At 37.5% G+C, this 14,528-nt stretch overlaps 1 protein-coding gene across 16 annotated transcripts in view; it reads left to right on the forward strand.

The window, feature by feature from the left end:
* TSC22D1 (TSC22 domain family member 1) overlaps positions 1–14,528 on the forward strand; it is a 135,830-nt gene that overhangs the window by 20,799 nt on the left and 100,503 nt on the right. For 3 of the 16 annotated variants that reach the window (XR_006286766.1, XR_005224622.2, XR_005224625.2), the window contains exons 2-3: positions 13,428–13,583; positions 14,320–14,391. The exons of 10 other annotated variants lie outside the window; for them this stretch is intronic. The gene's annotated coding sequence lies outside the window, so the exon portion shown is untranslated. Of the gene's footprint in view, positions 1–13,427; positions 13,584–14,319; positions 14,465–14,528 lie in introns of those variants that run through there. 3 more of the 16 variants (XR_006286765.1, XR_006286767.1, XM_037894429.2) reach the window with 3 other exon arrangements.

The raw sequence follows: 14,528 nt of genomic DNA on the forward strand, positions 1-14,528 counted from the left end.
ATATGCTACTTAACAATCACCAGAACACCATGTACACGCTACACATACAATGCTCACCACTCCCAATAAAGCAGATGAACTTTTCTTGATGGCCAGTCAGCATCAGGTCATCTGGGGGACTCCAGTTTCTGCACGGTATCATTGGCAAGGAGTTGAGGTCTGGCAGCTCTAATCTTGGGGCTGTATCCTGGAGTTGGTTCCCAGAGAACTTCCTTTTGGACTCCAGTTTATATAGTGAAACTTGAGTCTTGCTCACTGTACCCTAATCATTTTGCTAAAATTTTACTAACTAATCCTAACATATTGTAACAAAATGATCTAACCAATCATACCCCACCACCTTAATTAGACCTAGCAAAAATAATTATGTAACAGAACGAAACAGACAGAGATCATACAGACAAACAATAGAAAAGTGGGAACTGTAAAGTTAAAACAATAAAGTGAGACTTTCACAACCACAACTATTGATTAAGTGATTTCTTGCCAAACAGAACACTATCAAACTAAGTTTTCTTTAACCATGTTAGGGGCTGTTTCTGTATCTGGTGATAGTGGGTGCTATTAGGACGGGATCCCCTTAACAGCCTGATACTACATTGTTTTAATATAATTTAGATGGAATGTGAGGATGTGACTTTCTGCTTCTTGGGTAATGGCTGCTACTCTCCTAATATGGCTGCGGACAGAGGCCTTAGGCTTTACAATATGGTTACAGGAAAAGGCCGTATCCTTATAGTAGGGAAGTATCCCATAATACTTTTGAGGTCGTAACTATTTTAATTGCTGAGACTAATGTAAGAAATGGTTCCCGAAGTTAAATAGTAAAAATGAGACAAAAGCTTATAACACTTGAGCTGCCAAGAGTGGTTGTGCTAGCAACTGATGAGTAGTGCCAACTTGAGCTTTAGCCTATACCTCCTGATGTGGGAGCCAAGTTGAATTAAAAGCGCCACCACACTTGAGTAAAAGGGTTTTTGTGTGTAGGTGGGACTCAAGTTAGTAGTAACATTAAATTTTAACTTGAGGCTAAATCTACAGTCAAAGCAAGTCTAAAGTGCCTGAATCACTTTAAAATGGTACTCGTGTGCCTTAATCATTTAGGTGCTTTTGAAAATGTTATCCTTGAGTTATTTTGTAAATATGGGTATTGTATTTGATTTTCAGCAGTTGTTCAAGGAATCTTGGTTTAGAAGCTGAAAGATTCAATACACATTTCAGTGGTAGTGCTTGGATTCTGGAGGAGGAAGTTAACTGGTCTGATTTTGGTATAATTCAAATTACTCTCTACTTTGAATGTGATTACAGATTAGTGGTAGAATGGTCATTAATCTGAGATCCAGAAAGTCCTGTAGATTTCACTCTTAAAGTATAAATGGATTAGCAAAATATCAGTTTTAAAGTAATCCTAAACAGCTGAATAAGTAATCAAATTACTATATGTTTAACAGATTATTCAGCAACATGCATTTTCCGACAGATGTCAAACGTGCAAATCGGTAGCATTGCATAACATCGTAGTAAATAACAGAATTGGGTGTAAAAGAAATGAGAAAAAAAAACAAATGACATAACACTTCCTAATTGCCTTAATTGATGGTGTATACTTGATGCACAGGATTGCTTGTCAAGAAATATGGGATCTATTCCTGTTTTTGGCAGTCTTAGATGACACTCTGAATTTCATACAGGAAATAATCTGTGCTTCTATTTCGGGGTCCCCAATGCGGTGCCTGTGGGCGCAATGGCGCCCGCCGGGGCAGTTCTGTGTATTGCTGTCTCGGCAGCATTTCGGCAGTGACTCTTCTTTTTGCTGTCGCTTTTCAGCGGCGGGGTGTCTGGCACCTGCCACGGTCTTCTAGGAATAGGAATGTGCTATTCCCACAGAAAGGGGACCACTGTTCTATTTGAAAAATGGGGATAGTACAACCTTATCTAATACGTGTGTTGAGTATAGAACTTTCCCTTAATGTTGGTGAAGCATTTTGAAATACTTGAATGGAAAGTGTTAAGTATCATGATATAAAATGTTGCATTAAAAATGTAATTAAACATATTTAGTTATTTTCATTACTTATATTTATTACTGTTCAGAAAATACTTGAATAATTAATTTGTGTTTAAAATTGGCAACACTAGTAGAGTTAACTGAGTGGCCCTTCTGCTTTTGTGGATAGCCCTGAGATGAAGGAAAACTGTAAGTTCCTTGAACATCTTTAGCAGCTGAGGTAATTGGGACAACAGGATTGGAAATTAAAGAAAATATGGTCACTATTTTTTACAGTTCTTAATTTGACAGTGTTTACAATGTGCCAGGTGCTGTTCACACTGACAGAAAGATCCTTGCCGTGGACAGTTAAAGAAAACAAGCAGTGTACAAAGGATTGGAGAGCGGGGTACAATCAGGGCATGTACAGCAGTGGTTCTTAACCAGGAGCCCCGGGGCCGTGAGCAGGTTGTTGGGGGGGGGGGGGCACCAGCAGGGCCAGTGTTAGACCCGCGGGGGGCCCAGCGCAGAAAGCCAAAGCCCTGCCACCTGGGGCTGAAGCCTGAGCAATGTAGCTTTGCCAGGCAGTTGCCCTGCTTGTTACCCCCTTAATGCCATCCCTGGCCTTTATATGCATAAAACCAGTTATTGTGGCACAGGTGGGCCGTGGAGTTTTTATAGCATGTTGGGGGGTCTCAGAAAGAAAAAAGTTGAGAACCCCTGGTGTACAGTATATATTATAAAAAAAAGTCCACAGCAAATATATATGACCGCCCCATAACTTGTTCATTATAAGTGGGCTGACATCTTCAAGGCATCTCAGAAGAGGGGGTCTTGAGGAGGTATTTGAAGAAGAGGTTAGTGGCTTTATTGATTAGTTCATGGAAGATATTCAGTACTTGGGGAGCAGCATGGAAGAGGGCGCAAAAATATATTGGTGTGGTGGTGGGAAATGCGTAAAATAAGTAACTAAAGAGAGGAAGAGCTGTAAAGGTACTTAAAAATGAGGAAAAGAGTCCTTAATCTAATGTGATGGAAAATGAGGAGCCAATGGAAGGAATGAAGCAAATTCAGAATGATGCGCAAGGCGTAGGTTGTTGTAAAGATTGGAGATGATGGAGCGCTTGAATGAGAAATGTAGCAGTGTGGGTAGAGTGAAAAGTCCTATGTTAGAAACATGACCAAGGAAGAAATAGAGTATGTGGACACAACCTCGGGATGTGTGTCTGTTTCTCCCCCAGCCCAGGTTTATGGGTATGTGAAAATTATTCCAGACTAACAGAATGGGGAAGGGGTTATTTCTGAGATCTTACATATGGTGCATGTTCTGCAGTTGATAACTTTTTATATGTAACCTAATTACCTTTACCCTCCACCATCTTTCCTTTCCTCTCTCCTTAATTTGAAACAAAATGCAAGGAGTATCAAACAGTAATTTTTAAATTCTTCGAGGCAGAGACCATAAATCCTATCTGTTTATGCAGTGCCTAGCATAGTAGACTCGAATCTTGATTTAGACCTAGGGTTGCCACTACAATGCAAAATCAGTTATTTATAAATGAGACACTTAAAAAAACTATATTAAAAGAACACTATTAAGGTTGCAAAATCAAGCACTTCACAATTAGAAAATGCCAGAATTAAGTTTGCCAATGTGACCTTAATTTGGCGCCTTGTGCATATGTATTATTATATAGTCTTTATGATCACAACCTTAATAATCCTTTAATATAGCTTTGTGCATTTTCCTTGCTTTTTTAAAAAGCAGACTGAAAAAACAGAAGTGATGATGTGGCATTATATTAACCCACGTGGGTGTCATCAGAATGGTTGTAACCTTTAGATCCACCACACAGTCCTCTGCCATTTGAGCTAATAGAATGACTGATAACAGTAGTAGGTTGTCAGCCTCCATGTGGACTAGCATGAGAGGGGAATGTGACACTTTGCCAGTGGGTTTCAGATGCTAGCTGAAAGCGGAGGAATGGTTCTAGTCCAGGCTCTGGAGGAAGAGTGTGGTTTTTAGTTGGCACCAGGGCTTTGGAGCGGAGCCGGAGCAGTGGAGCTGCAGGTTTTTGCCTGGAGCTGGAGCACAGGTCCAAAACCCTGGTTGGCACAGACTCTTCTGTCTATTCTCTCCCCCACCCCCTCTTCACCTAGTTAGTTCCAGTCTCCACTCCTTAGGGTTCTCAATCCAGTCTTCTTGCTCAGACAGTGTCATTTCTCCCCCAATTTCTCAAGATTTGTCTCCCCTTTCCAGCCATCTCCTTTCTTCCTTCCACCCCCTGGTTCTCAGTGCTAGTCGTCTTGCCAAGCTAGTCCCAATCTATTCCCACTCCCACCCTGGCTCCCAACTCAGACCCAATCTATTTTCCCCAGCTTCATTCTCTGAAACAGCCAAACCACTTTGGCTATTTTTATTTAAATAAGTGGAGCCTGAGATAGACGCTCACTGTGGAAAATTTCAGCTGTGAAGTGGTTAGTTCGGCAAAGTCCTAAGCAACTGAAAACAGGGTATTATAGTGGGATCTGTTGGACAACCTTAGGCTGCTCTACACTAGAAAATTAGGTTGGTTTAACTACATTGGTCAGGGGTGTGAAAAATCCACCACCTCTGATGGTATTGTTAAGCCAACCTAAATACCTTTGTAGACAGAGAATTCTTCTGTCCACCTAGCTACCACCTCTCTGGGAGGTGGATTACCTATGCTGATGAAAGAACCCCTCCTGTCGGCGGAGGTGGTGTCTACACTGAAGCTGCTGTAGTGCTTTGTGTTGACAAGCCCTTAATAAGCAATATATTCTATGTATGTTGTGTGCGAGCATAGCAGTATTTTAACTATTGATAACTGTGCACGTCCATAGTTGGATCATAGGATAGCTAGTGACTTGGAAATGTAGCAAGTCCTAAATGTTAGAGGGACCAGCATACTTTTCTCAAATTCCTAAATAGGTGCAGAGAAGGGCCCCAAGGCTTATTAGAAGGTTGATGAAATATTTCAAGACCTTTTGAGGGCTAAAAAAAAATGAAGACTATAAAAGAGGCCTAATTAATATGGAAATATCAACATCTCCAAATAAATACTTAAGGATCTAATCAGCTTACATGAGATCACCATCTGAAGCTGGTTAGAGAGAGGTTTAGAATGGATATTGTGAAGAATAGGCGCATCATTTTCCAAAAAGATTAAGACCTGGAACAAGCTACTAGGGAAGGGAAATAGTTTTAGTAAATTCTACTTAAGAAAAGAATAGCTCTAATGTCTAGTGATATTGTCAGACATATCTGACAAGCAAGCAAGGTTTTCTTCCTAATACATGTACCAATGATTCTTGTTAGCCTTAAAGTTCACTGTATGTGTGTCATATTGAATTTATGAACTTTTTAGAAAGATCTTCTGATCACTAACATGGAATGAGGATGAGTATAGAGATGAGCAGGATTGCAAACTAGACGGGGGTGGGGAGGGGGGCGGGAGTGTTCTTCCTCGAAACTGGGGAGAATTATTAACCATATACAAAGCTAGTCTACTATTTGTTGAAGTATGATAGTGTTTCTTTTGACTGTGGGAAATCAAATTAAGTAGAATTTTAATGAAAATTGTACATCTTTATTCTGAATGTTGGCATATGATGTTTAGAACGTTAGTCTTATTTTTTAATAGACTGTTTTGGGCTCTTGAAACTTTTGTTTTCACTGTAAGCTAACGTAATTGCTCAGTATTTTCAGTTGTATGTACCTTATGTATGTATTGTCTCCTTTTCAAATGCATTCTCCAAACTCTCCACTTCCAATTAACCTTCTTTTTTGCTGACCTCCTTTCTATTCATGCCCTCTTACTTTCCTATTGTTGTCTGTCTTAACTGTGTGTGTCGAATTTAGATTCTAAGCTCCCAAGGAACCTTGTCTTTTTATCATTTGTAATGTACAGTCGACTCAGATGGCACTGTATAAACGTAGTACAATATTAATAAATTTGTGTAAGAAATATATTTAAAAGATCTTTCTGCATGCGAAAGATGTGCATCTGATCAGCAGTTCAGTATTACAGTGGTGTAAGTGTCTCAAAATGGCTTATATGCACAAAGAAGAAACCCAAGTCTTCTGTGTTAAACCAAATAGTCCTGTATAGTATATTGACTGGTAGATTGGATGTGCTCTAATAATTTAATATAGAGCTAAATTATCCAGTATCTTTAGAAGGTGCTCTTTGCCAGAATTCAGCTTATAAAAATTCTTCAGAATATTTGCTTGAAGAATGGTGTGTTGGTTAATAGCCTATGGAAACAATTTTAGTGTTGCCACGTGAAGAATTAAGGTGAACGATTTCCAGTAGACTTGCTAATTTAAGTCAACAAAGGAAGGTGGAGGGGAGTGTTAATTCAGTGTTGCTTTTTGAATCGAGTTGAAAGAACTGACACTGGTGTTTCCATTTTGGGAGTGATCACGTATGCATAACTGAAGGCTTGGGATTAATGAAAGAGTCCTAAAAAGGGTTGCCAAGTTGCTGCATTTAAAATATTCCATGGTTTGGCTAGTTTGTACGCTTTAGGTAGATGGGTTTTGATAACTTTTTCTCTTCCAATATTATGTTGGCTACGTGATGGGAACAGCGGTAGGTGTGCGACATGTAAGAGAAGTGAGGGCGGTGGGAAGGCAACAGGAAAAAGGAACCAAAAGAGTCCTGTATATAATTCTAACAAGTTAAATTACCCTTAAATGATGTAGCATCTCTTAGATAAGCAATAGAGCGGGATTGGGGTTAGTGAACTTCTTCCAAAATGCATAGTTCTTAAAACTATTGGATGGAAGAGCATATAACTGCAGATGTGCTGTTTCTAAAGTTGTATTCAACTATCATAATACTAACTGCATTTATATCAAATTAATGCACAGTAAACATATCCTCTGGGCATACCGAAATAAGGTTTGGGAAAGGTGGTGTTTTGCCTTCATTTATGGGAAGTCGGGTAAGTGAACAAATGCTGTGCTGCTTTTTTTTTTTTTTTTTAAAATGACTAGAGAAGTGAATTGTGTAGTCAGTAAAGCAGAGTACGTGGACTTTCTGTATTGATGAGGGGAGGGACAGCAGTGGCAGAGGTGGGGAGAAATGGAAACAAACACACTCTCAAAACAAAGTCCCCAAACCCCCCTGTCTTGATCTAAAAAATAAATGTAAACTGTTATTTATGATTACTGTTGCCTAACTGAAATTTTAAGAGTTCTGGAACCTAATTCAAGGCACTTATATAGCACTGCTTTTTCCTGTGTTTTTTTTTTTCTTTTTTCATATTATCAAACCTTTCAATTATTGCACAATAAAACATTACATTTCAGTGATCAAAACAAGCAGTAGACTTCTGTATTTGGATTAATCATTTCTTTGTCCTATAAAGGTTAATGAAATCAATTTAATTAATTGGTTTTTCAGCACAAAGCTTACTTAATAAAAGTAATAAAAAACAGCTGAGGCACAATAGCATAAAGGTTTTGAACAACGCCTTATAGGTTGTACGTTATTGAGCATGTGTTGAGCATTTGTGTATATAGTTATCCTGTGTAAATCTAGAAAAATGTAAATTTTTCTAGGTGATGACTTTATGATTTTGTAATTTGAAATTCGTGTTCCAGATAGAATTGCACGCTAATTGTGTGCATCTCAAAACATTTAACAGCTCCTTGCTTCTTTCAATAGCTGTGCATCTGCTTTTTTGAATCTTTTTTTTTTTAATTGGCAGACATGGAAAAGCATTGTTAATTATGGAAGGTTTTATTTTTGGTACTTTCCTCATAGTTCTCTCAATTTATGAAGACTTCTTATTTGCATGGGTTTGCTTTGTGTGAATAGTGCTCAAAGAGTAATACATTTTAAACGCAATTACTAGTATGGTCTGTGTTTTAATTTTACAAATTATTGGTCCTGATCCTGCAAACACTTCAGTAGTACATAATTGGACTTGTGAATAATCCCATTAGCTTCAATGGATTACCCATGTGTGTAAGTGTTTGCAACGTTGCTTTGAAGTAACAAAAAGATTTTATGCCACTAAGGTTTTTTATAAAATTATAGTTTTAGCAGCATCTGATGCTGCTAAAACTGTAATTTTATAAAAAACCTCAGTGGCATAAAATCTCTTTGTTACTTCAAAACAATATTGCTTCAGTGTAAACCATGAAAAGCTTAGATTTTACAGGTCATTGAAGTTATTGAGAATTTAACATTTTCAAACCATACGGTAGCATGGGCCCAGATCTGAGGTGTCTGAAAGGAACTGGGACTAGTCCATTAGCTTTTCCTCACTGTAACTGTTAGGGAGACCAAGTTGCTGCCGATTGTTTTGAAGTTACGTGCAGGACACTCTTTTAAAATTATCCATTCTTAAAATATTTTTAATAAAAGGTATTGAATTTATATGGCAGAGAACTGGTGCTTCACTTAATAACTAAATGATGAAAGAAATATTTAAAATTAACCCATCTCTCAAAATTGGACATATCTCAGACCAAAACAGAACCTCATAAACTGGTGCTGTGGTAAAACAGTGGTAACTATGCCGTCTCCATTTCAGTACCACGGCTGGAAATATCATTAAGTATCCTAAATCACTGACCTCCAGCCTACAGAATTTCTTTTATTTCTCTCCTTTCTAAAGTTGCAGTCCATCTTTGTTTCTTCTTCAGAGTGATAAACTTTCTTATCCACTCAGCCACCCCACGATCCAGCTATCAAAGAATATTGCCAGATCAGGTGCAAGGAATTTGATTACAGGTTGCCCTCACTTGCAATATCTTCTCCATTTTAAACACTCATTACTCTTCCTCATGTAATACTTTACCTTCCCCTTCCTTGTGTCACTGTATATATCTTCTCTTTCAGTCCCTGTTTAAAGTCACTTGTTCCTCAGAAAGCCGGTGTCCAAATAGGGTGTGAGATGGGGAAGAATGGCCCTATTTTGTATGTCCACAGTCTGAGTATTGCTGTTTGAGTTCTGCTATAGTTTTTATATATGGCAAAATATGGAACTTATGTAAGCTTCTGCATCACAAGCAGTCATGCCATTGTTCAGTATTTAATTTTGTAATACAGTTAAATTTTTCTCATTTATAGCTTTAGATTTAGCTATTTCAGTTACCCAAATCAGATTACTTGAAAAAACTAAAACACAAGTATAATATTTGTCTTGTGTTTTTTATGATTAAAACTTAGTCTGTTATCCTCTCCATATGCTCACAGCCCCTCTCCTTCCTGGTTCCTCCTACTTCAGGGCCCATTCAGTCATCGCTACAGCTGTCTTCAGTTTAACTTATGTGGGTTTATCATTAGATTTTATTCAGTTTTTTTGTCCAACTTCATTTATTTTTTCTTCATCTTTCTCTTTTTTTTTTCCTGACCTCTGAGTAGCCGTGGAAGAGAGTAGAGGGGAGGAGTCAAAGTAGAGCAGAAGCCTGAAAATAAAAACTTCAAAAGGTAGAATAGTATATAAGAACCTGTTAACTTAGTTTTGCTGTCTGTCTACACAGCATTCACTTCCCTTACTGCACCTTGTAAGGAAGCAGAAGTGTGCAGCAGAAGGGGTTGATGTAGTGAAGCCAATAATTCGGACATATGTTAATACTACAGAGCTTGTAATATTAACATACATAATAATTCAGAGCTCGTTACTTTTTGTTTGCTTTGTTCAGCTGAGGAGCAGACCAAGGTAGGTGGATTGCAGCCAAGAAAATGTTGGTATGTTATACCATCCTCACTCAGCTACATCCAGATCCTTTTTTCTCCTATCTGTTAATCCTTATCTAAATGCTTCTGGCAGGTACCAGAGGCAAAACTCAATAAAATTGGCAGTACATATCCCCCTTCTTAAAATCCTACTTTGGACCTAAACTCTTAAATTTATAAATAGTGTGGTACTTTTCTCTACAAGTTGCTTGAGACAGTATCTTTCTCTAATTTTTCCACTTATTAGTTAATAATAGTAATAATAAAGTAAAAGGTCCCTCCTATCTGTAATTCTATATTCTTTGGTTGACTTGGTACTTTGGGTCACCTTACACTGTCACTTCAGATACCTGCTGTCACAGTGGGACCCTGAGACGGAATCAGTGGAAACCATGTTATACTCACTCCTTTCATTTAGTAAAGAGATATCTTCCTCTAATGAGAGAAATTCTATGGACAGCGCCACCATGGACAAGAATTACACCAGAACCCTACCTCAGAAACTGAAGATTGCAGTCTTCTTATTTAACTGATCAGCCCAACATACTTGATCTTTGCAGTAATGAGTGTCAGCAAAACATTGTTTAAAATGGCAAGAAGCCCTCTGCTTCAGTTGTCGTTGTTTCAGTTTGGTGTAAGAACTGCAGAGGGCTTAAAGTGCAAAATTAGTATTAGAAGTGGGAATTTTGTTGGCTTCTAGGAGAAGGGTCTCTATCGATATGACAGCCAATGTAAACAAATAGTCCATTTCAGCTCCCTTTGGAGAAGCTTTTTTGGGGTGGGTTTTTCCTCTGGCTTTCATTAAATACTGCGTACAAATGTACATTTTGCTAACATGCCTTTTGACTTCAAAGAACACTTTGAACTTAGATTGGTGCTAGGTAGATCCACATGAGAGGATTGCGTCCCCCTTCCATTATTTTATAGTGTCTCTTCTCCTTTCACTTAGTGCTGTGAACCAACAGCTTTTTCTGCAGAGATTCCTTTTAGAATGCCAGTCAAACTGTTGCCTAATTTGTGATGGCCCTTGCCTGTAGTGTTTCATTTTCTTAACTTCCAGTTTGGTTATAATTTTAAAAAGTAATTCTATCAATTCCAGTTTGTTTTATGATTTCTGTTGGATGGTATTTGTTCTGGCACAAGCTCATCTAGGGTCCAGACTTTGAAAAATTTCCTGTAATTTGGGGTGGCTTAAGTGGGAGGATGCCTCTGAAAATGAAGCTCAGTATGTCTCAGGGTGGGCACGCAAATTTTGAGGCACTCAGAATCAGATGCTACTCTTGAAATATTCAACCTTAACTACATAGAGGTATTTTGCTGGTTAAATGGGAAAGCAATTCTAAAATGTTGGCATTTGGAAACTTTAGGATGACATTCCTCTCTTGCCTCAAAGAAATTATAGGCTACAACTTGGAATAAAAAGCAAGGAAGGAGAAAGAGGAAAAATTCATCATTAAATTTGAACTAAAATGCCCATGGAAGGATTGAATTCCCTCTGAGCACTTTGTTCCTATCTCTGTTTGTGAAATGCCGATAAAATATTTTACGTTTGCAAATCACTGAAGTAAGACGTGAAAAAAATTCAACGATTTAAAAGCTATAGTTTTTGTAAGTTAGGTTGATTAAACTCTTTGAACTGTGGCACAAGTCAAATTATTACTCGTGTTCAGAATATAATGCTTTGGTTATAGCTTTAAAGATTAAAAAACTTTCAAAGATGCCTCTGCTTTGACTACTTAAATCATACTAGTCTAGTCCCTTTAAGTGTACGTACATTTAGACATTTAAACTCCTACATAGGGTATGTATTTGATCCTTTAGAATGGTAGTTAGTAGAAGTGTATGTTCCTCTATCACCCAGAGAAGTTCCATTTTCAGATTTAGGGCCCTATTACTCATTGTAGGATCCCTACTATTTGTATTCTAATGGTAAGTTTCTAAATCTACTGTGTCATTACGTTCCTAAACTCATGCAACAGGAGTCTAAAGTAAGAAGAAAATATGAAGTATTAGTGTAAAAATAAAAACACTTCTTTGCATATAATTCAAAATGAGAGATTGGCAGAAGTAGTTGTCAAGCATAGAAGTCTTTGCTTAAAATTAATATTTGCACACCACAAGCACTGCAGTGTGAGACTAGAGTAGTTTTTAAATATTTGGCAAATAGGAGGGTATTTGAACTAACTGCATTGAACAGCAAGGAAGACTGTCGCCTTCCATCATGGTGTGTGCATGGGAGGCCTGAGTTAAATCACAAATACCATGACATTGATGCCAATATTTTGACTAATCCTCAAAACTAAGTAGTACAGTCATCACTAAGGCCCTAATTAATCATACAAGAAGCTCCATATAGACAGCTCTTAAGCCTGCATAGAAACTCAAAGTCAGTGGTGCTCTACCTAGTTATTTGGTTCTGCCAGGATGGAGCATATTAATACAAACCTTTGGACCCAGATCCTATTTTATAAATTCCTGTAATATAAATTGAGGCAGTGCCACAGAGCCTTAAAGAAAAACATTATTTCTAATGTGTAATTATTAAAGTTTAAAGATTAAATAACTTAGAAATTATGGAAAACTTTCCAAAAAAAAAAAAAAAAAAAATGGTTTTAGCTAGAGAACTTCTTGTCATTTAATAAATTAAATTACTATTAGAGACTCTAAAAACTCCTCCAAGGAGTTTATAGATGTATAAAGCTATTCTTCATACTACTGCAAAATATTTCACTTGCATTTTTTTTTGTATTTAATGTTAGCTGCTTGTTTGAGGTTGTGTGAACTGTTATGAGCGTGGATTGACGTAACATGCTGTCTTGCAGTCACTGTGTGATTCTATCTAAGGAACCTCTTGCATTGTGACTTGTAGGAAATGGATGCGTGCACTGACACGTTTGTTCCAGCATAACACGTCATATTTATTTAATACACCTGATACACTTGTATGTTACCCAAGTGAGGTTCCAGGTTAATATGTAGTAGAGCTGTGGTTCTCAAACTGTGGTCTACGGCCTATGGAGAGTTGGCTGTTGTGATTTCCAGCTGCTAAAATATGTTAATACTTTCCTTATAGGACTTCTTAAAGTAAGCAGTGGCTACATGGGTTTTAAATGATTACAAATGGGAAGGGATGTGCTTCATGTGGTTGTGAATGGCAGGGAGAAGGTGGTCTATGAAACCAACTTTGTCCACTGTGGGGAAAGTTTGAGAATTCTCATAGTAAAGTACATGCTAATTGAAATACCAAAAACATAAGACACAGAATGTCTATGCTTTCCTTCAAAAATTATGCTCTCTGGTAGTTTTTACTGTCTTTTTTTCCAATCGCAGTTAGTATTAGGGTTCACTGCGTCTTCTGCACGCTTTCAACCTGAGATCAAGAATATTTTCCTCAATGTTTACTTTTTTTTAAATCAGGGATAAAAAAATAAATGTGTACATTCAAATTAACACTTCACTTTAATAAAACTTTCCACTGTAAAGGTGGTTGGGGTTAAACATTTACCTCTCTTGATAACTGATTTGCTAGATATTTGTACATATAAGTGTGTGTAAGCAATATGAACTTTTTGTGTTTTTATACTTTCTTGGCTTTGAGAGACTTTCACAGCAGAAAATATTTTAAAACATAAAATCATTTAAGTATATGTTTCTACTGCGTCTTTTTCTCATTTTCTCCTAATTTGCTAAACTCTCTTAACATGTGGCTTGGATGAATGGAGAAATGACTTCTTCAGAGGCAGCAGGCGAACATTTTTCAAGGACATTTCTGGCACCCCTTCCCCTAGAGACTGAAAGCATCCTTCATGGCAGTTGCTTTTAATTCAATGTGGAACACACCCCTCACCCTCCAAGACTGTGGAACAGACTGTTCAAAGGTTTGAGAGCAAACACATACTTGCTGTTGGTAATGAAAGGCAAGCAATTAGTGTGTTATTCTTTAAAACATAATAATGGGAAAACAACAAAGGAGCAGCAAATTAAACACAGTTAACATCACTTTCAGAACAGAGTGGAGAGATTTAAGAAAGATTTTAATTGCTAATGGCAGTTAAAAGATCATAATGTTGTATCTTGATACTAAGGCATATTACTAAAAGAAAAGCAAACTCTTGATTACAGTTAGCTGAATGTTTGATGCTTCTGAAAGCTATATTGGGTTTACATTATACCGTCTCTGTAATGTACTTGAATTGGTTGAAGTTTAATGTAGTATTGTCACTTTCATTAGTCTCTGGAAGAATTACTGTAGCAATTAATTTTAGGAAAGGTCAGATGGGATGGAACTTTCCAAATGCTTCTCATCAACCCTTTGTTTTGGTTTTTCAACCATCTCATAACTATTGTAGTGGGGTTTTTAAATAAAGTAGTCCCTGATTCTGCAGCTGTATTAATGCAGGCAGATGCTTGCAGGTATGCAGAGTCTCACTGATTTCAATGGAATTCCCAAAGAATATAAGAGTTTGCCCAACCAGATCTTGTTGGAGGACCATAGCTTTATTTGGTACCACATACATAAACAAGTTGTATGCTTGTCTCATGGGGATTGTGTGTACTGCATTATTTTATGTGAAATGCACAAATAAGAGGTCATTGCTTTTTTTTCCCCCCAAGTATTTCCCTGCTGAACTGACCACTTGAAAAAAAAACATTGAGGGATTCTTGATCCTAACAGCTGGTCTTACAGTAAGTCACTTTTTGGAACTATGGGAACTACAATGTTGACCATCTGATATAAAGCATTAAAGGAAGCTCAGAGGTACATGAAAATATATACCCTTGGGTTGCAGGAGTTGACATGAGATTATTGCTAATATAATTCT

The sequence above is a fragment of the Chelonia mydas genome, chromosome 1, assembly GCF_015237465.2.
Source record: "Chelonia mydas isolate rCheMyd1 chromosome 1, rCheMyd1.pri.v2, whole genome shotgun sequence".
Taxonomy (NCBI): domain Eukaryota; kingdom Metazoa; phylum Chordata; order Testudines; family Cheloniidae; genus Chelonia; species Chelonia mydas.